Source organism: Bombina bombina, chromosome 6 (assembly GCF_027579735.1).
Source record: "Bombina bombina isolate aBomBom1 chromosome 6, aBomBom1.pri, whole genome shotgun sequence".
Taxonomy (NCBI): Eukaryota; Metazoa; Chordata; class Amphibia; order Anura; family Bombinatoridae; genus Bombina; species Bombina bombina.
Window position 1 is genome coordinate 906,217,142 of NC_069504.1, and position 26,030 is coordinate 906,243,171.

A 26,030-nucleotide genomic window follows, 5' to 3' on the forward strand; every position below is an offset into this window, starting at 1 on the left:
TGTCTTATGCACCTTGGTATGTATCACTATAAATACATGTCTTATGCCCCCTGGTATGTATCACTATGAATACATGTCTTATGCACCCTGGTATGTATCACTATGAATAAATGTCTTATGCACCCTGGTATGTAATCACTATAAATACATGTCTTATGCACCCTGGTATGTAATCATTATAAATACATGCCTTATGCATCCTGTTATGTATCACTATGAATAAATGTCTTATGCACCCTGGTATGTAATCACTATAAATACATGCCTTATCCACCCTGGTATGTAATCACTATAAATACATGTTGTATGCACCCTGGTATGAATCACTATGAATACATGTCGTATGCTCCCTGGTATGTATCACTATGAGTACATGTCTTATGCACCCTGGTATGTATCACTATAAATACATGCCTTATGCACCCTGGTATGTAATCACTATAAATACATGTCTTATGCACCCTGGTATGTATCTCTATGAGTATATGTCTTATGCACCCTGGTATGTATCACTATAAATACATGTCTTATGCACCCTGGTATGTATCACTATAAATACATGTCTTTTGCACCCTGGTATGTATCACTATGAATACATGTCTTATGCACCCTGGTATGTAATCACTATAAATACATGTGTTATGCACCCTGGTATGTATCACTATAAATACATGTCTTATGAACCCTGGTATGTATCACTATAAATGCATGTCTTATGCACCCTGGTATGTATCACTATAAATACATGTCTTATGCACGCTGATATGTAATCACTATAATTACATGTCTTATGCACCCTGGTATGTATCACTATGAATACATGTCTTATGCACCCTAGTATGTATCACTATAAATACATGTCTTATGCACCCTGGTATGTATCACTATAAATACATATCTTATGCACCCTGGTATGTATCACTATAAATACATTTCTTATGCACCCTGGTATGTATCACTATAAATACATTTCTTATGCACCCTAGTATGTATCACTATAAATACATGTCTTATGCACCCTGGTATGTATCACTATAAATACACGTCTTATGCACCCTGGTATGTATCACTATAAATACATGTCTTATGCACCCTGGTATGTATCACTATAAATACACGTCTTATGCACCCTGGTATGTATCACTATAAATACATGTCTTATGCACCCTAGTATGTATCACTATAAATACATGTCTTATGCACCCTGTATGTATCACTATAAATACATGTCTTATGCACCCTGGTATGTATCACTATAAATACATGTCTTATGCACCCTGGTATGTATCACTATAAATACATGTCTTATGCACCCTGGTATGTATCACTATAAATTAGGGATGCACCAAAACCGATACTAGTATCGGTATCGGTACCGATACCAAGTATTTGCATGAGTACTTGTACTCGTGCAAATGCACCGATACTTAAACTGATACATCCACTTCCTACCCATATGCTATCTTGTGGCGTTTTTTCAAACTGCATGTTCCCATTTCATTTTAAACTGGAGTGGAGACTAAACTAAAAATTGTTTACTACTGTTCTGACAATACAAATTGCTGTTATTTGTATTATTGTAGGAGAGATCACTGTACCCCGTTCAGACAAACCCCTGAAGTACTGGGCAGTTAATAAACAGATTTCCAGCTCTGGCTAAAATGGCCCAAAAGTATCTTTCTGCCCCATGCAGTAGTGTGGAAAGTGAAAAACTGTTCAACTTACACCCTGGTATGTATCACTATGAGTACATGTCTTATGCACCCTGGTATGTATCACTATAAATACATGTCTTATACACCCTGGTATGTATAACTATAAATACATGTCTTATGCACCCTGCAATGTAATCACTATAAATACATGTCTTATGCACCCTAATATGTATCACTATAAATACATGTCTTATGCACCCTGGTATGTATCACTTTGAATACATGTCTTATTCACCCTGGTATGTATCACTATAAATACATGCCTTAAGCACCTTGGTATGTAATCAATATAAATACATGTGTTATGCACCCTTGTATGTATCACTATGAATACATGTCTTATGCACCCTGATATGTATCACTATTAATACATGTCTTACGCACCCTGGTATGTATCACTTTAAATACATGTCTTATGCACCCTGGTATGTATCACTATAAATACATGTCTTATGCACCCTGGTATGTATCACTATAAATACATGTCTTATGCACCTTGGTATGTAATCACTATAAATACATGTCTTATGCACCCTGATATGTCTCACTATAAATAAATGTCTTATGCACCCTAGTATGTATCACTATAAATACATGTCTTATGCACCCTGGTATGTATCAGTATGGGTACATGTCTTATGCACTCTGGTATGTTATCGCTATAAATGCATGTCTTATGCACCCTGGTATGTTATCACTATAAATACATGTCTTATGCACCCTGGTATGTATCACTATGAAAAAATGACTTATGCACCCTGGTATGTAATCACCATAAATACATGTCTTATGCACCCTGGTATGTAATCACTATAAATACATGTCTTAAGCACCCTGGTATGTTATCACTATAAATACATGTCTTATGCACCCTGGTATGTAATCACTATAAATACATGCCTTATGCACCCTGTTATGTATCACTATGAATAAATGTCTTATGCACTCTGGTATGTAATCACTATAAATACATGCCTTATCCACCCTGTTATGTAATCACTATAAATACATGTCGTATGCACCCTGGTATGTATCACTATGAATACATGTCTTGTGCTCCCTGGTATGTATCACTATGAGTACATGTCTTATGCACCCTGGTATGTATCACTATAAATACATGCCTTATGCACCCTGGTATGTAATCACTATAAATACATGTCTTATGCACCCTGGTATGTATCTCTATGAGTATGTGTCTTATGCACCCTGGTATGTATCACTATAAATACATGTGTTATTCACTCTGGTATGTATCACTATGAATACATGTCTTATGCACCCTTGCATGTATCACTATAAATACATGTCTTATGCACCCTGGTATGTATCACTATAAATAAATGTCTTATGCACCCTGGTATTTATCACTATGAGTACATGTCTTATGCACCCTGGTATGTATCACTATAAATACATGTCTTATGCACCCTGGTATTTATCACTATGAGTACATGTCTTATGCACCCTGGTATGTATCACTATGAATACATGTCTTATGCACCCTGGTATGTATCACTATAAATACATGTCTTATGTATCACTATGACTACATGCACCCTTGCTCGTGTACTAAGTACAACAGAATATATAAATATAAAAATAATACAAGTTTTATAATTTAGTTACACTTTTTATAGATATAAATGACTGCTACAGAAATATAAGGCATTACTCTTATTGGAACTATGAATAATCAGCCTTCGCAAAATTTGTAGTACAGTGGGGCAAAAAAATATTATTCAGCCACCAATTGTTCAAGCTCTCCCACTTAAGAAGATGAGAGAGGCCTGTAATTTTCATCATAGGTATACCTCAACTATGAGAGACAAAATGTGGAAACAAATCCAGACAATCACATTGTCTGATTTGGAAAGAATTTATTTGCATATTATGGTGGAAAATAAGTATTTGGTCACCTACAAACAAGCAAGATTTCTGGCTATAAATACATGTCTTATGCACCTTGGTATGTATCACTATAAATACATGTCTTATGCCCCCTGGTATGTATCACTATCAATACATGTCTTATGCACCCTGGTATGTATCACTATGAATAAATGACTTATGCACCCTGGTATGTAATCACCATAAATACATGTCTTATGCACCCTGGTATGTAATCACTATAAATACATGTCTTTTGCACCCTGGTATGTAATCATTATAAATACATGCCTTATGCATCCTGTTATGTATCACTATGAATAAATGTCTTATGCACCCTGGTATGTAATCACTATAAATACATGTCTTATGCACCCTGGTATGAAATCACTATAAATACATGCCTTATCCACCCTGGTATGTAATCACTATAAATACATGTTGTATGCACCCTGGTATGAATCACTATGAATACATGTCTTATGCTCCCTGGTATGTATCACTATGAGTACATGTCTTATGCACCCTGGTATGTATCACTATAAATACATGTCTTATGCACCCTGCTATGTATCACTATAAATACATGTCTTATGCACCCTGGTATGTATCTCTATGAGTATATGTCTTATGCACCCTGGTATGTATCACTATAAATACATGTCTTATGCACCCTGGTATGTATCACTATAAATACATGTCTTTTGCACCCTGGTATGTATCACTATGAATGCATGTCTTATGCACCCTGGTATGTAATCACTATAAATACATGTGTTATGCACCCTGGTATGTATCACTATAAATACATGTCTTATGAACCCTGGTATGTATCACTATAAATGCATGTCTTATGCACAATGGTATGTATCACTATAAATACATGTCTTATGCACCCTGGTATGTATCACTATAAATACATGTCTTATGCACCCTGGTATTTATCACTATGAGTACATGTCTTATGTACCCTTGTATGTATCACTATAAATACATGTCTTATGCACCCTGGTATGTATCACTATGAAAATATGTCTTATGCACCCTGGTATGTATCACTATAAATACATTTCTTATGTACCCTGGTATGTATCATTATGAAAACATCTCTTATGCACCCTGGTATGTATCACTATAAATACATGTGTTATTCACTCTGGTATGTATCACTATGAATACATGTCTTATGCACCCTTGCATGTATCACTATAAATACATGTCTTATGCACCCTGGTATGTATCACTATAAATACATGTCTTATGCACCCTGGTATTTATCACTATGAGTACATGTCTTATGCACCCTGGTATGTATCACTATAAATACATGTCTTATGCACCCTGGTATTTATCACTATGAGTACATGTCTTATGCACCCTGGTATGTATCACTATGAATACATGTCGTATGCACCCTGGTATGTATCACTATAAATACATGTCTTATGTATCACTATGACTACATGCACCCTTGCTCGTGTACTAAGTACAACAGAATATATAAATATAAAAATAATAAAAGTTTTATAATTTAGTTACACTTTTTATAGATATAAATGACTGCTACAGAAATATAAGGCATTACTCTTATTGGAACTATGAATAATCAGCCTTCGCAAAATTTGTAGTACAGTGGGGCAAAAAAATATTATTCAGCCACCAATTGTGCAAGCTCTCCCACTTAAGAAGATGAGAGAGGCCTGTAATTTTCATCATAGGTATACCTCAACTATGAGAGACAAAATGTGGAAACAAATCCAGAAAATCACATTGTCTGATTTGGAAAGAATTTATTTGCATATTATGGTGGAAAATAAGTATTTGGTCACCTACAAACAAGCAAGATTTCTGGCTCTCACAGACCTGTATCTTCTTCTTTAGGAGGCTCCTCTGTCCTACACTCATTACCTGTATTAATGTCACCTGTTTGAACTTGTTATCAGTATAAAAGACACCTGTCCACAACTTCAAACAGTCACACTCCAAACCCCACTATGGTGAAGACCAAAGAGCTGTTGAAGGATATCAGAAACAAAATTGTAGCCCTGCACCAGTCTGGGAAGACTGAATCTGCAATAGGCAAGCAGCTTGGTGTGAAGAAATCAACTGTGGGAGCAATAATTAGAAAATGGAAGACATACAAGACCACTGATAATCTCCCTCGATCTGGGGCTCCACGCAAGATCTCACCCCGTGGAGTCAAAATGATCACAAGAACGGTGAGCAAACATCCCAGAACCACACGGGGGGACCTAGTGAATGACCTGCAGAGAGCTGGGACCAACGTAACAAAGGCTACCATCAGTAACACACTACGCCGCCAGGGATTCAGATTCTGCAGTGCCAGACGTGTCCCCCTGCTTAAGCCAGTACATGTCCGGGCCCGTCTGAAGTATGCTAGAGAGCATTTGGATGATCCAGAAGTGGATTGGGAGAATGTCATATGGTCAGATGAAACCAAAGAAGAACTGTTTGGTAGAAACACAACTCGTCGTGTGTGGAGGAGAGAGAATGCTGAGTTGCAACCAAAGAACACCATACCTACTGTGAAGCATAGGGGTGGCAACATCATGCGTTGGGGATGTTTCTCTGCAAAGGGAACAGGACAACTGATCCATGTACATGAAAAAATGAATGGGGCCATGTATCGTGAGATTTTGAGTGCAAACCTCCTTCCATCAGCAAGGGCATTGAAGATGAAACGTGGCTGGGTCTTTCAGCATGACAATGATCGCAAACACACTGCCCTGGCAACAAAGGAGTGGCTTCGTAAGAAGCATTTCAAGGTCCTGGAGTGGCCTAGCCAGTCTCCAGATCTCAACCCCATAGAAAACCTTTGGAGGGAATTGAAAGTTTGTGTTGCCCAGCAACAGCCCAAAAACATCACTGCTCTAGAGGAGATCTGCATGCAGGAATGGGCCAACATACCAGCAACAGTGTGTGACAACCTTGTGAAGACTTACAGAAAACGTTTGACCTCTGTCATTGCCAACAAAGGATATATAACAAAGTATTGAGATGAACTTTTGATATTGACCAAATACGTATTTTCCACCATAATTTGCAAATAAATTCTTTCAAAATCAGACAATGTGATTGTCTGGATTTGTTTCCACATTTTGTCTCTCATAGTTGAGGTATACCTATGATGAAAATTACAGGCCTCTCTCATCTTCTTAAGTGGGAGAACTTGCACAATTGGTGGCTGACTAAATACTTTTTTGCCCCACTGTATATTCCAATGCCTTAGAAAAATTGCTTTATAAAAAAAAAATATAGAGTTTTGAACTAAAATAAAACAAAACATTTTTAGATTTAAAATAAATGTTTTTGCACAACCTGTGTTTAACTAAATTTATTTATTGTGTTTTTATAATTCAAGCACACATCTATCTATTCTAATGGATTTGTATAGCTCCAAAAAGGAAACGAAGATCACGTCAGACTAATCTAGAATTCAACAAAAAGAGAGGAGGCGCCTCATGGTACAGTTCTCGCTCGTGTGCTAGCCCGATGCGTGCAAAAAAACGGTTACAATATCGCAACCGCCTTAGCGTATTCTCCCATAGACTTCAATGGAGCAAGAAAAGTGTAAATAAAACATAAAACCCAAAAAGTCGTGCAAAATGGCGTTTTCTGAAGTGTGCTAACCGACATGAAATAATATTTCACATTCCAATGTTCTTCACTTACAGGATAATGTTATTTATATTATTAAATACATATTTCTATATATATATGTGTATATACCTATACCTGCATTTCTATTCCTATAGATATATAGGTTTAGGTATGTATTTGCATGAACATTGTTAAAAATATATTGAAATATATATTTAATTAAAAAAAGTACACTATTTTCTATGTGAACATACTGTAAAATATAAAGATATATTTTATGAATTATTTAGAATATTTTACAGTATGACTAATAATTTGTAATAATTCATATTATTTTTTTTAAAACATTTTATATGTAAACATGGATTTGGGGATTTTATGTTGATTTTCTATTAAATACTTGTATTTTTTGTATTGACATTGTTACCTGGTTGTGGTTATTGTAAACCATGCACACTTTCCACATAAGAGGTCTATTTCACCTCTCCCACATATACATCACATATATTCCATTTATATTATTTTTGTGTCACTTTAGTGTCTTGCAGCCACACTGAGCTATATTAGCTATAATTGGTCTCTGATGATTCACTTTGGATATTAGTAGATCATCAGATGTAAAGTTGTTTTAGGGGATTCACTGTGGGCTCAACTTTGGTGTATTGTTCTAATAGACATTAGTAGTGGTTTTAAGGAAGGGATGTGCATTTTTTTCGTATGAATGTCAAAAATCAACAAAGACTTTCACTATTTTTGTGAACATCCAAATAACTAATACGGCTATAAACGAATATTAGTTAAACATTTTCATTTTCGCTTTTGTTTCCATAGCAGACTGCTGTTATGACGCAAGCAGCTCTGTTATCCAATAAAACGAAACCAGGAAGAGCAGGCAAATAGATTGACAACTTCACTCATCCTGTCATTGGAAGCCTGTGACATTTTCTAGCCAACCAGTACCCTCAGAAGGAGGGAGGGAATTGAAATGGCAATTTTTAAGTTTTAGCCTCAGATCTGTATGCAATCAGTGAGCTAATTTCATAATGGTTCATTATATCCCCTTAAGTGTAGAAACTTTCAAACTTGCAAAATCATAAATCATCTATTTCAAATGCCTATATAAAGGTAAATGAGCTATAAACCATTTTTACACTCAAGCATGTAAACTGCGGGATCAATGGGAACAAATTAAAGGGGAGAAATATAGTATACACTATACACACACATTACACAGTCACACTGCACTGTACCTTTAAAGGGACACTGACGATTTTAACTGAGGCATAGATAAACCCATAGGTTAAAGAGGAGGAAACTTGACCCACTCCACATTTAGTAGTATTCCACTTTCATGAAACACTTGATCCGACTAACGGTTTTGATCATAGATTCCATACGCTTATGTTATGTTCACATACAGTTAGTTTAATTGTTTAGATGTTATTTTATTTATTTTCTAATCCTAATTATAAAAAAAAAAAAAAAGTTTAAGGTTCCATTCCTTGTAAGAAAATGGTTGCCCATATATGATAGACGTGTTCTCGGTACTGCCTTGCTGAAGGATGTGCGGTGAGGCAGTGTTGAGAGGATAAAGAGAACAACTGGGACAGTTAATGGATTTCATTTCAGGATCAGACTAATGTTACATTGATATTGAAATGATTAGCAATCTGTTTAAGGTCTGTTACTGTGCTTAACATGTAACAATTGTCATTAGATTTGAAGCGACCATGATGTAATTTTGTGATTAACATGTTGTTTTGGAACGAAAGGCGCTTAAGAGGTGACATGATTACTTTATATAAATATATTCAAGGCCCATATACAGAGATGGCAGAAGCGCTGTTTATTCCAAGAAAATTGTTTGTGACCAGAGGTCACAATTTAATGTTGGAGGAAAGGAGATTTAATCTCCGGCATAGGAAACGTTTTTTCACTGTAAGAGCAATAAAATTGTGGAACTCATTACCAAAGGAGGTAGTGAATGCCAATACCCTAGATACATTTAAAAATTATTTGGATACATTTCTGTCTATAAACAAAATTAATGGATATGATTGCTAGTATTAAATGGGTCACCTTTTAGTGGGATTATTTAAGCTTAACTGGAGCTTTTTGTATATATTTTAGATTTGTATAGGTTGAACTCGATGGACTTCGGTCTTTTTTCAACCTCATCTACTATGTTACTATGTTACTATGAAATAAAAAGAATTTCAACTAAAGGGACACTGAACCTAATTTTTTTCTTTCATGATTCAGATACAGCATGAAATTTTAAGCAACTGTCTAATTTACTCCTATTATCAATGTTTAATTGTTCTCTTGCTATCTTTATTTAAAAAGCAGGAATGTGATGCATAGAAGCCGGCCCATTTTTGGTTGAGAACCTGGGTTATGCTTGCGTATTGGTGGTTAAACCTCATTTCCATCCAATGCATCTCACACGCATACACTCCTTTCACCTGCGCACTATGGAACTCTCGCTCTGTCTGCAACAAACTTACAGCAATTCATGACCTGTTTATATCAAATGCTTTCACCATTTTAGCAATTACAGAAACCTGGCTATCTCCTTCTGACACTGTTTCCATTGCTGCTCACACACACGGTGGTCTTCACTTTAGCCATACCCCTAGGCAAGGTGAGAAACGTGGCGGCGGTGTTGGCATCCTGCTCTCCCCCTCCTGCACTTATCAATACCTACCTCCAATCCCATCTCTTTCCTTCTCCTCCTTTGAAGTCCACTGTATTCGTCTGTTCTCCCCCCTATCCCTAAAAGTGGCAGTCATCTATCGCCCTCCTGGACCAACCTCCCAATTCTTTGACAACTTCGCTGCCTGGCTTCCTCACTTTCTCTCTTCAAATATACCAACCCTAATTCTTGGGGACTTCAACATTCCCATTGACAACCCATCTGCCCCTGCTGCCTCTAAACTTTTTTCACTCACATCCTCCTTCGGTCTCTCACAATCCACCCCATTCCCGACTCACCGTGATGGACACTCCATCGACCTGGTATTTTCCTACCTCTGCTCTATATCTGACACCACCTGTCGCCCTTTTCCCATTTCAGACCATCACTTGGTCACCTATAATATTAATGCAACAGCTAAACCCACTTCTCCATCCCGCCCCCGCACCTGTAGAAATACACATGCTGTGGATCCGCTCCAATTTTCAAAAATCATTCAAAATCTCCTCCCTCACACCTCCACTATAACCTGCCCTGATCTCGCTACAGCCCACTATAACAAAACTCTCTCCTCTGCATTAGACACACTTGCCCCTCCCCAGCTGTGCAAAACACCACGCCGTCAGTTACAGCCCTGGCATGCTCAGCAAACACGCTATTTGCAAAAATGCTCCCGTACTGCTGAGCGTGTCTGGAGGAAAACTCACTCTGAACCTGATTTCATACACTATAAGTATATTCTTCGTTCATACACTTCCGCCCTTCACTTAGCCAAACAAACTTACTTCTCTTCTCTCATATCTACTCTTTCCTCAAACCCTAAACGACTCTTCTCCACCTTTAACTCTCTCCTCTACCCACCTGCTCCACCACCCCCGCCTGTCTTTAGTGCTCAAGACCTGGCTGACTACTTTTTAAACAAAACACATACTATCCGAAGCAACATCCCAACACCAACCTGCAATACTCCAACAACAGGCCCAATTACTCCCTCTGCCACCCTCTGTAACTTCCATCCAACCACTGAGAATGAAGTTTCTTCCTTACTATCTTCCTCACACCTCACTACCTGCCCACTCGACCCTATCCCTTCCCATCTAATTCCCTCCCTATCTTCCACCCTCACTCCTGCTCTTACCCACATCTTCAACCTATCTCTCTCTACCGGCTCATTCCCATCTTCTTTCAAACACGCAAAAGTCACTCCCATACTCAAAAAACCCTCCCTCAACCCAAATTCTCCTGAAAGCTACCGCCCCATATCACTGCTTCCACTAACATCAAAACTCCTTGAAAAATTAGTTTACAATCGCCTAACCCACTTCCTGTCCGCCAACTCCTTGCTTGACCCACTGCAATCCGGATTCCGCCCAAAACACTCAACTGAGACTGCCCTTACCAAGGTCACAAACGATCTTCTCTCTGCTAAAAATATTGGCCACTACTCTATACTCATCTTACTTGACCTCTCAGCTGCCTTCGACACAGTTGACCACCCCCTCCTCCTACAGACCCTTAGCTCTTTTGGCCTCTGTGACACTGCTCTTTCCTGGATTCACTCCTATCTTTCTCACAGGTCTTTTTCTGTGTCACTTGCCGGCGACTCCTCCTCTCCTATGCCTCTGTCTGTTGGAGTACCTCAAGGATCTGTTCTGGGTCCTCTACTCTTCTCCATCTATACTTCTTCGCTAGGTAAACTTATCAACAGTTATGGTTTCAAATATCACCTCTATGCTGATGACACCCAGATCTACCTTTCCATCCCTGCTCTCTCTCCCTCTGTCCTCTCTCATGTCAGCAACTGCTTATCTGGTATTTCTTCCTGGATGGCCTCTCACCACCTAAAGATTAACATGTCCAAGACTGAGCTCCTTCTTATCCCCCCCTCAAGCTCTACGCCGACTTCTGACGTCTCTATCCCTGTTGACGGCATCACCATTTCCCCATCGCCCCAAGTCCGCTGCCTCGGAGTCACACTTGACTCAAACTTATCCTTCATCCCCCATATCCAATTGCTTTCTACATCCTGCCGCAATCATCTACGCAATATTTCTAAAATTCGCCCTTTTCTGAGCGCTGACACCACAAAGCAAATAATCCACTCCCTTGTTATCTCCCGACTTGACTACTGCAACAACCTACTCGCTGGCCTTCCTCTTTCCCACCTCTCCCCCCTTCAATCCATCCTAAATGCCTCTGCCAGGCTGATCCACCTTTTCCGTCGAACTGTATCTGCTGCACCTCTCTGTGAGTCCCTTCATTGGCTCCCCATTTACAGCAGAATTAAATTCAAAATTCTCACCCTTACATACAAAACTCTCACCAACACCGCTCCCCTCTACCTATCCTCTCTAATACACAAGTATACTCCAGCCCGTCCACTAAGATCCAACAATAACCTGCTCCTTGCATCTGCAACTATCACCTCCTCTCATGCTAGACTGCAGGACTTCTGTAGTGCAGCACCTACCCTCTGGAACACTCTCCCTCGTGCTGTCAGACTTTGCCCTAATCTTTCTTCCTTTAAATGCTCCCTGAAGACTTTTCTGTTCAGGGAAGCCTACCACCCAACTCAATAATAAATTAATTTCACTTACCTAATATTTCCCTCATCTAACTCTGTATTAACATCCTTCTCAATCTTGCAGTCCTCACCTCCTGTTTCCCAACCTCCTACCCTTCTAGATTGTAAGTTCCCACGGGAATAGGGCCCTCAATCCCTCCTGTATGTGTTTGTAAATTTTGTCCTGTCTCTTACAAGTCTTGTATTGTTTTATTTAAATGAATTGTATCCATGGACAGCGCTGCAGAATATGTTGGCGCTTAATAAATAAAGTATAATAATAATAATAATAATAATAATAAATGTAATCCTCCAATAAGCAAGGGCTATCCATGGTTCTGAACCTAAAATAGGCTGGCTGCTAAGATTTACATTCCTGTTTTAAAATAAAGATAGCAAGAGAACAAAGAAAAATTGATAATAAGAGTAAATTAGAAAGTTGCTTAAAAACATAATTTATGTAAGAACTTACCTGATAAATTCATTTCTTTCATATTAGCAAGAGTCCATGAGCTAGTGACGTATGGGATATACATTCCTACCAGGAGGGGCAAAGTTTCCCAAACCTCAAAATGCCTATAAATACACCCCTCACCACACCCACAATTCAGTTTAACGAATAGCCAAGAAGTGGGGTGATAAAAAAGTGCGAACGCATATAAAATAAGGAATTGGAATAATTGTGCTTTATACAAAATCATAACCACCACAAAAAAAGGGCGGGCCTCATGGACTCTTGCTAATATGAAAGAAATGAATTTATCAGGTAAGTTCTTACATAAATTATGTTTTCTTTCATGTAATTAGCAAGAGTCCATGAGCTAGTGACGTATGGGATAATGATTACCCAAGATGTGGATCTTTCCACACAAGAGTCACTAGAGAGGGAGGGATAAAATAAAGACAGCCAATTCCTGCTGAAAATAATCCACACCCAAAATAAAGTTTAACGAAAAACATAAGCAGAAGATTCAGACTGAAACCGCTGCCTGAAGTACTTTTCTACCAAAAACTGCTTCAGAAGAAGAAAATACATCAAAATGGTAGAATTTAGTAAAAGTATGCAAAGAGGACCAAGTTGCTGCTTTGCAAATCTGATCAACCGAAGCTTCATTCCTAAACGCCCAGGAAGTAGAAACTGACCTAGTAGAATGAGCTGTAATTCTCTGAGGCGGAGTTTTACCCGACTCAACATAGGCAAGATGAATTAAAGATTTCAACCAAGATGCCAAAGAAATGGCAGAAGCTTTCTGGCCTTTTCTAGAACCGGAAAAGATAACAAATAGACTAGAAGTCTTTCTGAAAGATTTAGTAGCTTCAACATAATATTTCAAAGCTCTAACAACATCCAAAGAATGCAACGATTTCTCCTTAGAATTCTTAGGATTAGGACATAATGAAGGAACCACAATTTCTCTACTAATGTTGTTGGAATTCACAACTTTAGGTAAAAATTCAAAAGAAGTTCGCAACACCGCCTTATCCTGATGAAAAATCAGAAAAGGAGACTCACAAGAAAGAGCAGATAATTCAGAAACTCTTCTGGCAGAAGAGATGGCCAAAAGGAACAAAACTTTCCAAGAAAGTAATTTAATGTCCAATGAATTCATAGGTTCAAACGGAGGAGCTTGAAGAGCCCCCAGAACCAAATTCAAACTCCAAGGAGGAGAAATTGACTTAATGACAGGTTTTATACGAACCAAAGCTTGTACAAAACAATGAATATCAGGAAGAATAGCAATCTTTCTGTGAAAAAGAACAGAAAGAGCAGAGATTTGTCCTTTCAAGGAACTTGCGGACAAACCTTTATCTAAACCATCCTGAAGAAACTGTAAAATTCTCGGAATTCTGAAAGAATGCCAAGAAAAATGATGAGAAATACACCAAGAAATATAAGTCTTCCAGACTCTATAATATATCTCTCTAGATACAGATTTACGAGCCTGTAACATAGTGTTAATCACAGCGTCAGAGAAACCTCTTTGACGAAGAATCAAGCGTTCAATCTCCATACCTTTAAATTTAAGGATTTCAGATCCTGATGGAAAAAAGGACCTTGTGACAGAAGGTCTGGTCTTAACGGAAGAGTTCACGGTTGGCAAGAGGCCATGCGGACAAGATCCGCATACCAAAACCTGTGAGGCCATGCCGGAGCTACCAGCAGAACAAACGAGCATTCCTTCAGAATCTTGGAGATTACTCTTGGAAGAAGAACTAGAGGCGGAAAGATATAGGCAGGATGATACTTCCAAGGAAGTGATAATGCATCCACTGCCTCCGCCTGAGGATCCCGGGATCTGGACAGATACCTGGGAAGTTTCTTGTTTAGATGGGACGCCATCAAATCTATTTCTGGAAGTTCCCACATTTGAACGATCTGAAGAAATACCTCTGGGTGAAGAGACCATTCGCCCGGATGCAACGTTTGGCGACTGAGATAATCCGCTTCCCAATTGTCTACACCTGGGATATGAACCGCAGAGATTAGACAGGAGCTGGATTCCACCCAAACCAAAATTCGAGATACTTCTTTCATAGCCAGAGGACTGTGAGTTCCTCCTTGATGATTGATGTATGCCACAGTTGTGACATTGTCTGTCTGAAAACAAATGAACGATTCTCTCTTCAGAAGAGGCCAAAACTGAAGAGCTCTGAAAATTGCACGGAGTTCCAAAATATTGATCGGTAATCTCACCTCCTGAGATTCTCAAACTCCTTGTGCCGTCAGAGATCCCCACACAGCTCCCCAACCTGTGAGACTTGCATCTGTTGAAATTACAGTCCAGGTCGGAAGCACAAAAGAAGCCCCCTGAATTAAACGATGGTGATCTGTCCACCACGTTAGAGAGTGTCGAACAATCGGTTTTAAAGATATTAATTGAGATATCTTTGTGTAATCCTTGCACCATTGATTCAGCATACAAAGCTGAAGAGGTCGCATGTGAAAACGAGCAAAGGGGATCGCGTCCGATGCAGCAGTCATAAGACCTAGAATTTCCATGCAAAAGGCTACCGAAGGGAATGATTGTGACTGAAGGTTTCGACAAGCTGCCATCAGTTTCAGATGCCTCTTGTCTGTTAAAGACAGAGTCATGGACACTGAATCTATTTGGAAACCCAGAAAGGTTACCCTTGTCTGAGGAATCAATGAACTTTTTGGTAAATTGATCCTCCAACCATGATCTTGAAGAAACAACACAAGTCGATTCGTATGAAATTCTGCTAAATGTAAAGACTGAGCAAGTACCAAGATATCGTCCAAATAAGGAAATACCACAATACCCTGTTCTCTGATTACAGACAGAAGGGCACCGAGAACCTTTGTAAAAATTCTTGGAGCTGTAGCAAGGCCAAACGGCAGAGCCACAAACTGGTAATGCTTGTCCAGAAAAGAGAATCTCAGGAACCGATAATGATCCGGATGAATCGGAATATGCAGATATGCATCCTGTAAATCTATTGTGGACATATAATTCCCTTGCTGAACAAAAGGCAAGATAGTCCTTACAGTTACCATCTTGAACGTTGGTATCCTTACAAAATGATTCAATATTTTTAGATCCAGAACTGGTCTGAAGGAATTCTCCTTCTTTGGTACAATGAAGAGATTTGAATAAAACCCCATCCCCTGTTCCTGAACTGGAACTGGCATAATTACTCCAGTCAACTCTAGATCTGAAACACAATTCAGAAATGCTTGAGCTTTTACTGGATTTACTGGGACACGGGAAAGAAAAAATCTCTTTGCAGGAGGTCTCATCTTGAAACCAATTCTGTACCCTTCTGAAACAATGTTCTGAATCCAAAGATTGTGAACAGAATTGATCCAAATTTCTTTGAAAAAACGTAACCTGCCCCCTACCAGCTGAGCTGGAATGAGGGCCGCACCTTCATGTGGACTTAGAAGCAGGCTTTGCCTTTCTGGCTGGCTTGGATTTATTCCAGATTGGAGATGGTTTCCAAACTGAAACTGCTCCTGAGGATGAAGGATCAGGTTTTTGTTCTTTGTTGAAACGAAAGGAACGAAAACGATTATTAGCTCTGTTTTTACCCTTAGATTTTTTATCCTGTGGTAAAAAAGTTCCTTTCCCACCAGTAACAGTTGAAATAATAGAATCCAACTGAGAACCAAATAATTTGTTACCCTGGAAAGAAATGGAAAGTAGAGTTGATTTAGAAGCCATATCAGCATTCCAAGTCTTAAGCCATAAAGCTCTTCTAGCTAAAATAGCTAAAGACATAAACCTGACATCAACTCTGATAATATCAAAGATGGCATCACAGATAAAATTATTAGCATGCTGAAGAAGAAGAATAATATAATGAGAATCATGATGTGTTACTTGTTGCGCTAAGGTTTCCAACCAAAAAGTTGAAGCTGCAGCAACATCAGCCAAAGATATAGCAGGTCTAAGAAGATTACCTGAACACAGATAAGCTTTTCTTAGAAAGGACTCAATTTTCCTATCTAAAGGATCCTTAAACGAAGTGCCATCTGACGTAGGAATAGTAGTACGTTTAGCAAGGGTAGAAATAGCCCCATCAACTTTAGGGATTTTGTCCCAAAATTCTAATCTGTCAGACGGCACAGGATATAATTGCTTAAAACGTTTAGAGGGAGTAAATGAATTACCCAATTTATCCCATTCCTTGGAAATTACTGCAGAAATAGCATTAGGAACAGGAAAAACTTCTGGAATAACCACAGGAGATTTAAATACCTTATCCAAACGTTTAGAATTAGTATCAAGAGGACCAGAATCCTCTATTTCTAAAGCAATTAGAACTTCTTTAAGTAAAGAACGAATAAATTCCATTTTAAATAAATATGAAGATTTATCAGCATCAACCTCTGAGACAGAATCCTCTGAACCAGAAGAGTCATCAGAATCAGAATGATGATGTTCATTTAAAAATTCATCTGTAGGGAGAGAAGTTTTAAAAGATTTTTTACGTTTACTAGAAGGAGAAATAACAGACATAGCCTTCTTTATGGATTCAGAAACAAAATCTCTTATGTTATCAGGAACATTCTGCACCTTAGATGTTGAAGGAACTGCAACAGGCAATGGTACTTTACTAAAGGAAATATTATCTGCTTTAACAAGTTTGTCATGACAATCAATACAAACAACAGCTGGAGGAATAGCTACCAAAAGTTTACAGCAGATACACTTAGTTTTGGTAGATCCAGCACTAGACAGCGATTTTCCTGTAGTATCTTCTGACTCAGATGCAACATGAGACATCTTGCAATATGTAAGAGAAAAAACAACAACATATAAAGCAAAATTGATCAAATTCCTTAAATGACAGTTTCAGGAATGGGAAAAAATGCCAAAAAACAAGCTTCTAGCAACCAGAAGCAATGAAAAATGAGACTTAAATAATGTGGAGACAAAAGCGACGCCCATATTTTTTAGCGCCAAATAAGACGCCCACATTATTTGGCGCCTAAATGCTTTTTGGCGCCAAAAATGACGCCACATCCTGAACGCCGACATTTTTGGCGCAAAATAACATCAAAAAATGACGCAACTTCCGGCGACACGTATGACGCCGGAAACGGTAAAGAATTTTTGCGCCAAAAAAGTCCGCGCCAAGAATGACGCAATAAAATGAAGCATTTTCAGCCCCCGCGAGCCTAACAGCCCACAGGGAAAAAAGTCAAATTTTTGAAGGTAAGAAAAAATGATTAAATCAAATGCATTATCCCAAATATGAAACTGACTGTCTGAAAATAAGGAAAGTTGAACATTCTGAGTCAAGGCAAATAAATGTTTGAATACAAATATTTAGAAAAAGTGCCCAACCATAGCTTAGAGTGTCACACAAAAACATAATTTATGCTTACCTGATAAATTCCTTTCTTCTGTAGTGTGATCAGTCCACGGGTCATCATTACTTCTGGGATATTACTCCTCCCCAACAGGAAGTGCAAGAGGATTCACCCAGCAGAGCTGCATATAGCTCCTCCCCTCTACGTCACTCCCAGTCATTCGACCAAGGACCAACGAGAAAGGAGAAACCAAGGGTGTAGTGGTGACTGGAGTATAATTTAAAAAATATTTACCTGCCTTAAAAAACAGGGCGGGCCGTGGACTGATCACACTACAGAAGAAAGGAATTTATCAGGTAAGCATAAATTATGTTTTCTTCTGTTAAGTGTGATCAGTCCACGGGTCATCATTACTTCTGGGATACCAATACCAAAGCAAAAGTACACGGATGACGGGAGGGATAGGCAGGCTCTTTATACAGAAGGAACCACTGCCTGAAGAACCTTTCTCCCAAAAATAGCCTCCGAGGAAGCAAAAGTGTCAAATTTGTAAAATTTGGAAAAAGTATGAAGTGAAGACCAAGTTGCAGCCTTGCAAATCTGTTCAACAGAGGCCTCATTCTTGAAGGCCCAAGTGGAAGCCACAGCTCTAGTAGAATGAGCTGTAATTCTTTCAGGAGGCTGCTGTCCAGCAGTCTCATAAGCTAAACGTATTATGCTACGAAGCCAAAAGGAAAGAGAGGTAGCAGAAGCCTTTTGACCTCTCCTCTGACCAGAGTAAACGACAAACAGAGAAGACGTTTGTCGAAATTCCTTAGTTGCCTGTAAGTAAAATTTTAGGGCACGAACTACGTCCAGATTGTGCAGTAGACGTTCCTTCTTCGAAGAAGGATTTGGACACAAAGAAGGAACAACAATCTCTTGATTGATATTCCTGTTAGTGACTACCTTAGGTAAGAACCCAGGTTTAGTACGCAGAACTACCTTATCCGAATGAAAAATCAAATAAGGAGAATCACAATGTAAGGCTGATAACTCAGAGACTCTTCGAGCCGAGGAAATAGCCATTAAAAATAGAACTTTCCAAGATAACAACTTTATATCAATGGAATGAAGGGGTTCAAACGGAACGCCCTGCAAAACGTTAAGAACAAGGTTTAAGCTCCATGGCGGAGCAACAGTTTTAAACACAGGCTTAATCCTGGCCAAAGCCTGACAAAAAGCCTGAACGTCTGGAACTTCTGACAGACGTTTGTGTAACAGAATGGACAGAGCTGAGATCTGTCCCTTTAATGAACTAGCAGATAAACCCTTTTCTAAACCTTCTTGTAGAAAAGACAATATCCTAGGAATCCTAACCTTACTCCAAGAGTAACCTTTGGATTCACACCAATATAGGTATTTACGCCATATCTTATGGTAAATCCTTCTGGTAACAGGCTTCCTAGCCTGTATTAAGGTGTCAATAACTGACTCCGAAAACCCACGTCTTGATAAAATCAAACGTTCAATTTCCAAGCAGTCAGCTTCAGAGAAGTTAGATTTTGATGTTTGAAAGGACCCTGTATCAGGAGGTCCTGTTTCAGAGGTAGAGACCAAGGTGGACAGGATGACATGTCCACCAGGTCTGCATACCAAGTCCTGCGTGGCCATGCAGGTGCTATTAGAATCACTGATGCTCTCTCCTGTTTGATTTTGGCAATCAATCGAGGAAGCATCGGGAAGGGTGGAAACACATAAGCCATCCTGAAGTCCCAAGGTGCTGTCAGGGCATCTATCAGGACTGCTCCTGGATCCCTGGATCTGGACCCGTAACGAGGAAGCTTGGCATTCTGCCGAGACGCCATGAGATCTATCTCTGGTTTGCCCCAACGTCGAAGAATTTGGGCAAAGACCTCCGGATGAAGTTCCCACTCCCCCGGATGAAAAGTCTGCGACTTAAGAAATCCGCCTCCCAGTTCTCCACTCCCGGAATGTGGATTGCTGACAGGTGGCAAGAGTGAGACTCTGCCCAGCGAATTATCTTTGATACTTCCATCATTGCTAGGGAGCTTCTTGTCCCTCCCTGATGGTTGATGTAAGCTACCGTCGTGATGTTGTCCGACTGAAACCTGATGAACCCCCGAGTTGTCAACTGGGGCCAAGCCAGGAGGGCATTGAGAACTGCTCTCAATTCCAGAATGTTTATTGGCAGGAGACTCTCCTCCTGACTCCATTGTCCCTGAGCTTTCAGAGAATTCCAGACGGCACCCCAACCTAGAAGGCTGGCGTCTGTTGTTACAATTGTCCAGTCTGGTCTGCTGAATGGCATCCCCCTGGACAGATGTGGCCGAGAAAGCCACCATAGAAGAGAATTTCTGGTCTCTTGATCCAGATTCAGAGAAGGGGACAAGTCTGAGTAATCCCCATTCCACTGACTTAGCATGCACAGTTGCAGTGGTCTGAGGTGTAAGCGAGCAAAGGGTACTATGTCCATTGCCGCTACCATTAAGCCGATTACCTCCATGCATTGAGCCACTGACGGGTGTTGAATGGAATGAAGGGTGCGGCAAGCACTTTGAAGTCTTGTTAACCTGTCCTCTGTCAGGTAAATCTTCATTTCTACAGAATCTATAAGAGTCCCCAGGAAGGGAACTCTTGTGAGTGGAACGAGTGAACTTTTCTTTTCGTTCACCTTCCATCCATGTGACCTTAGAAAAGCCAGTACTAACTCTGTATGAGACTTGGCAGTTTGAAAGCTTGAAGCTTGTATCAGAATGTCGTCTAGGTACGGAGCTACCGAGATACCCTGTGGTCTTAGTACCGCCAGAAGAGCACCCAGAACCTTTGTGAAGATTCTTGGAGCTGTAGCCAATCCGAATGGAAGAGCTACAAACTGGTAATGCTTGTCTAGAAAGGCAAACCTTAGATACCGGTAATGATCTTTGTGAATCGGTATGTGAAGATAAGCATCCTTTAAATCCACTGTGGTCATGTACTGACCTTCTTGGATCATGGGTAAAATTGTCCGAATAGTCTCCATTTTGAACGATGGAACTCTTAGGAATTTGTTTAGGATCTTTAAATCCAGGATTGGTCTGAAAGTTCCCTCTTTTTTGGGAACCACAAACAGATTTGAGTAAAACCCTTGTCCCTGTTCCGACCGTGGAACTGGATGGATTACTCCCATTAACAAAAGTTCTTGTACGCAGCGTAGAAACGCTTCTTTCTTTGTTTGGTTTGTTGACAACCTTAACAGATGAAATCTCTCTCTTGGAGGAGAGTATTTGAAGTCCAGAAGGTATCCCTGAGATATTATCTCTAGCGCCCAGGGATCCTGGACATCTCTTTCCCAAGCCTGGGCGAAGAGAGAAAGTCTGCCCCCCACTAGATCCGATCCCGGATCGGGGGCCCTCAATTCATGCTGTTTTAGGGGCAGCAGCAGGTTTCCTGGCCTGCTTGCCCTTGTTCCAGGACTGGTTAGGTCTCCAGCCTTGTCTGTAGCGAGCAACAGATCCTTCTTGTTTTGGAGCAGTGGAAGTTGATGCTGCTCCAGCTTTGAAATTCCGAAAGGAACGAAAATTAGACTGTCTAGCCTTAGGTTTGGCTCTGTCTTGAGGCAGAGCGTGGCCCTTACCTCCTGTAATGTCAGCGATAATTTCTTTCAAACCGGGCCCAAATAAGGTCTGCCCTTTGAAAGGTATATTAAGCAATTTGGACTTAGAAGTTACATCAGCTGACCAGGATTTTAGCCACAGTGCTCTGCGCGCCTGAATGGCGAAACCGGAATTCTTAGCCGTAAGTTTAGTTAAATGTACTACGGCTTCCGAAATGAATGAATTAGCTAGCTTAAGGATTCTAAGCCTGTCCGAAATGTCGTCCAGAGTAGCTGAACTAAGGTTCTCTTCCAGAGACTCAATCCAGAATGCCGCTGCAGCCGTGACCGGCGCAATGCATGCAAGGGGTTGCAATATAAAACCTTGTTGAACAAACATTTTCTTAAGGTAACCCTCTAACTTTTTATCCATTGGATCTGAAAAGGCACAGCTATCCTCTACCGGGATAGTGGTACGCTTAGCTAAAGTAGAAACTGCTCCCTCCACCTTAGGGACCGTTTGCCATAAGTCCCGTGTGGTGGTGTCTATTGGAAACATCTTTCTAAATATCGGAGGGGGTGAGAACGGCACACCGGGTCTATCCCACTCCTTAGTAATAATTTCAGTTAGTCTCTTAGGTATAGGAAAAACGTCAGTACTTGTTGGTACAGCAAAATATTTATCCAACCTACACATTTTCTCTGGTATTGCAACTGTGTTACAATCATTCAGAGCCGCTAACACCTCCCCTAATAATACACGGAGGTTTTCCAGCTTAAATTTAAAATTTGAAATATCTGAATCCAATCTGTTTGGATCAGAACCGTCAGCCGCAGAATGAAGCTCTCCGTCCTCATGTTCTGCAAGTTGTGACGCAGTATCTGACATGGCCCTAGCATTATCAGCGCACTCTGTTCTCACCCCAGAGTGATCACGCTTGCCTCTTAGCTCTGGTAATTTAGCCAAAACCTCAGTCATAACAGTAGCCATATCTTGTAATGTTATTTGAAATGGCCGCCCAGATGTACTGGGCGCCACAATATCGCGCACCTCCTGAGCGGGAGATGTAGGTACTGTCACGTGAGGCGAGTTAGTCGGCATAACTCTCCCCTCGTTGTTTGGTGAAATTTGTTCAATTTGTACAGATTGACTTTTATTTAAAGTAGCATCAATACAGTTAGTACATAAATTTCTATTGGGCTCCACTTTGGCGTTAGTACAAATAGTACAGGTCTCATCCTCTGAATCAGACATGTTTAACACACTAGCAACTAAACTTGCAACTTGGAAATATTATACAAGTAAAATACAATGCAAAACGTACTGTGCCTAAGAAGCACAGAAGATATATGACAGTTGAAATCAATAAACTGAAAAGGTTACAGCATCAAACTTTGTAAAACAAAACACAATTTTAGCAAAGGCTTGTTCCCATTAGCAAAGAATAACTAACCCTGATGGCCTAAAAAAATTTAAGAAAAAACGTTTTTTATCACAGTCAACTACAATCTCACAGCTCTGTTGTGAAGTTTACTTCCCTCAAACAAGCTTTGAAGACCCCTGAGTTCTGTAGAGATGAACCGGAACATGCAGGAAAACAACAATGACTTTCTGACTGAAATTTTTGATGCGTAGCAAAAGCGCCAAAAAAGGCCCCTCCCCCTCACACACAACAGTGAGAGAGATCAGTAAACTGTCAGAATTAGATCAAGCAACTGCCAAGTGGAAAAATAGTGCCCAAACATTTTATTCACCCAGTACCTCAGAAAATGAAAACGATTTTACATTCCAGCAAAAACGTTTAACATAAATTAGTAAAAAGCATGTTGCTTGCAAATAGGCTAAAGTTTATATACACAGTGTAATTCCAGTGAAGTACCATTCCCCAGAATACTCAAATGTAAAATATACATACATGATATTATATCGGTATGGCAGGATTTTCTCATCAATTCCATTGTCAGAAAATAAAAACTGCTACATATCTCTTTGCAGATTAACCTGCCCGCTGTCCCCTGATCTGAAGTTTACCTCTCCTCAGATGGCCGAGAAACAGCAATATGATTTTAACTACTCCGGCTAAAATCATAGTAAAAACTCTGGTAGATTCTTCTTCAAATTCTACCAGAGAAGGAATAACACACTCCGGTGCTATTAAAAAACAACAAACTTTTGATTGAAGAAATAAAACTAAATAAAATCACCATAGTCCTCTCACACATCCTATCTAGTCGTTGGGTGCAAGAGAATGACTGGGAGTGACGTAGAGGGGAGGAGCTATATGCAGCTCTGCTGGGTGAATCCTCTTGCACTTCCTGTTGGGGAGGAGTAATATCCCAGAAGTAATGATGACCCGTGGACTGATCACACTTAACAGAAGAAATAAGATTTACTTACCCCAGGACACTCATCTACATGTTTGTAGAAAGCCAAACCAGTACTGAAACGAGAGGTAATGGTATATATAAGAGTATATCGTCGATCTGAAAAGGGAGGTAAGAGATGAATCTCTACGACCGATAACAGAGAACCTATGAAATAGACCCCGTAGAAGGAGATCACTGCATTCAAATAGGCAATACTCTCCTCACATCCCTCTGACATTCACTGCACGCTGAGAGGAAAACCGGGCTCCAACTTGCTGCGGAGCGCATATCAACGTAGAATCTAGCACAAACTTACTTCACCACCTCCATCGGAGGCAAAGTTTGTAAAACTGAATTGTGGGTGTGGTGAGGGGTGTATTTATAGGCATTTTGAGGTTTGGGAAACTTTGCCCCTCCTGGTAGGAATGTATATCCCATACGTCACTAGCTCATGGACTCTTGCTAATTACATGAAAGAAATGCCATGCTCTATCTGAATCATGAAAAAAAAATTGGGTTCAGTGTCCCTTTAAGTAAAGTTTTAAAAAAATACAGCACACAAAAAGTTAGATGTATAAAATAAAAGAATACATTTGCAAATTAAATAGTATTAAAAAAATTAAAAAGCTATAGCTGATTACAACTTCAGATAAAGGGAAAATGCCAAGAATCTGCATTGTAGCTGAAAATAAACAAATTTAGTTGAAAACGAAAATGTTTAACTAATTTCAGATAAAAAATATGCCAATGAATGAACAAATTTCTAACTAAATGAAAATATCATAAGAAACAAAATTTATTTCCGTGCACATCCCTCCTAGTTTTTAGTATGGGATAGTTCACACTGATTCACCCATAGTAGTATCACATCACCACCTAATAAAAGCCACCTTTCAATTCTGTGTCACATTGTAGTATTATAGATCCTGGTTTTTGTTACTATTTTATTTTACTAGGATTTTGATTAATTTAGTTAATCAGCGAGGGTGGTAGTATAGGGGATTGTATATTCTTAGGGGGTATTTTCCTTTAGTCCATGTGAGATTTATTTGATTTAGTTTCCTTGTATACTTCACTGTTGCTTTATTTTAATAGCATTGTTCCAATAAATATTAGTAGATGCTTTTAGTTTGGTATAGTTAATTTATGATACTATCACGTAGCAGCATTCAATTTCCAATAGTATATATCACTGCAGCACTATAGACTTTGATCTCCGTTTACATTTCTACAGTGCTACAACTAACTACATCTTGCTTTTACAGAGATTCAAAACAGTTGTTTTTTTTTTTTTTTAAATATATTCTATAATGTTTCTGAAAACACACAGACATACATCACAAAGCAAGAATACTTTTACATAGGATTACAGAAATCCTTCTCAGTATCCAGAAAGTTTTAAAAGATAATAGAGTCACCAGGTATGAAACCTACATCTAGTTACTACTGTAGGCACTTAAACAGTATATTACTTGTGTATCTAATTAGGGAGGTAGACAGTGTTAAAGGTAGGAGGCATGGGAAGGAGACAGTCAGCAGGGTGCTGAAATACTAGGGGGGTGATCTAAATATGTTCACTGTGTAAAGCAGCCGGCCCCATTTTCCAAATTTCACTATATGTCTTTGGAAACGGCTTTGATTTTGCAAAACACAGAATAAGTCATAAGTCATAAGTCAGTTCTTAAAAAAAAAACATTTAAACATCAACTCAAGTTTTATGGACTTCTGTTTAAGAGCTGCAGTGTTGAAGACCAAGAAAACATACGCTATAGTAATCATGAATGGCATATGGTGCATTTGGAAAATGAGTCTGTGCATAGAATGAA

General features: G+C 39.4%; 1 protein-coding gene across 1 annotated transcript in view; it reads right to left on the reverse strand.

The window, feature by feature from the left end:
* The window catches only part of SLC24A1 (solute carrier family 24 member 1), a 197,455-nt gene that overhangs the window by 138,150 nt on the left and 33,275 nt on the right, over positions 1-26,030 (reverse strand). The gene's annotated exons all lie outside the window — the stretch shown is intronic.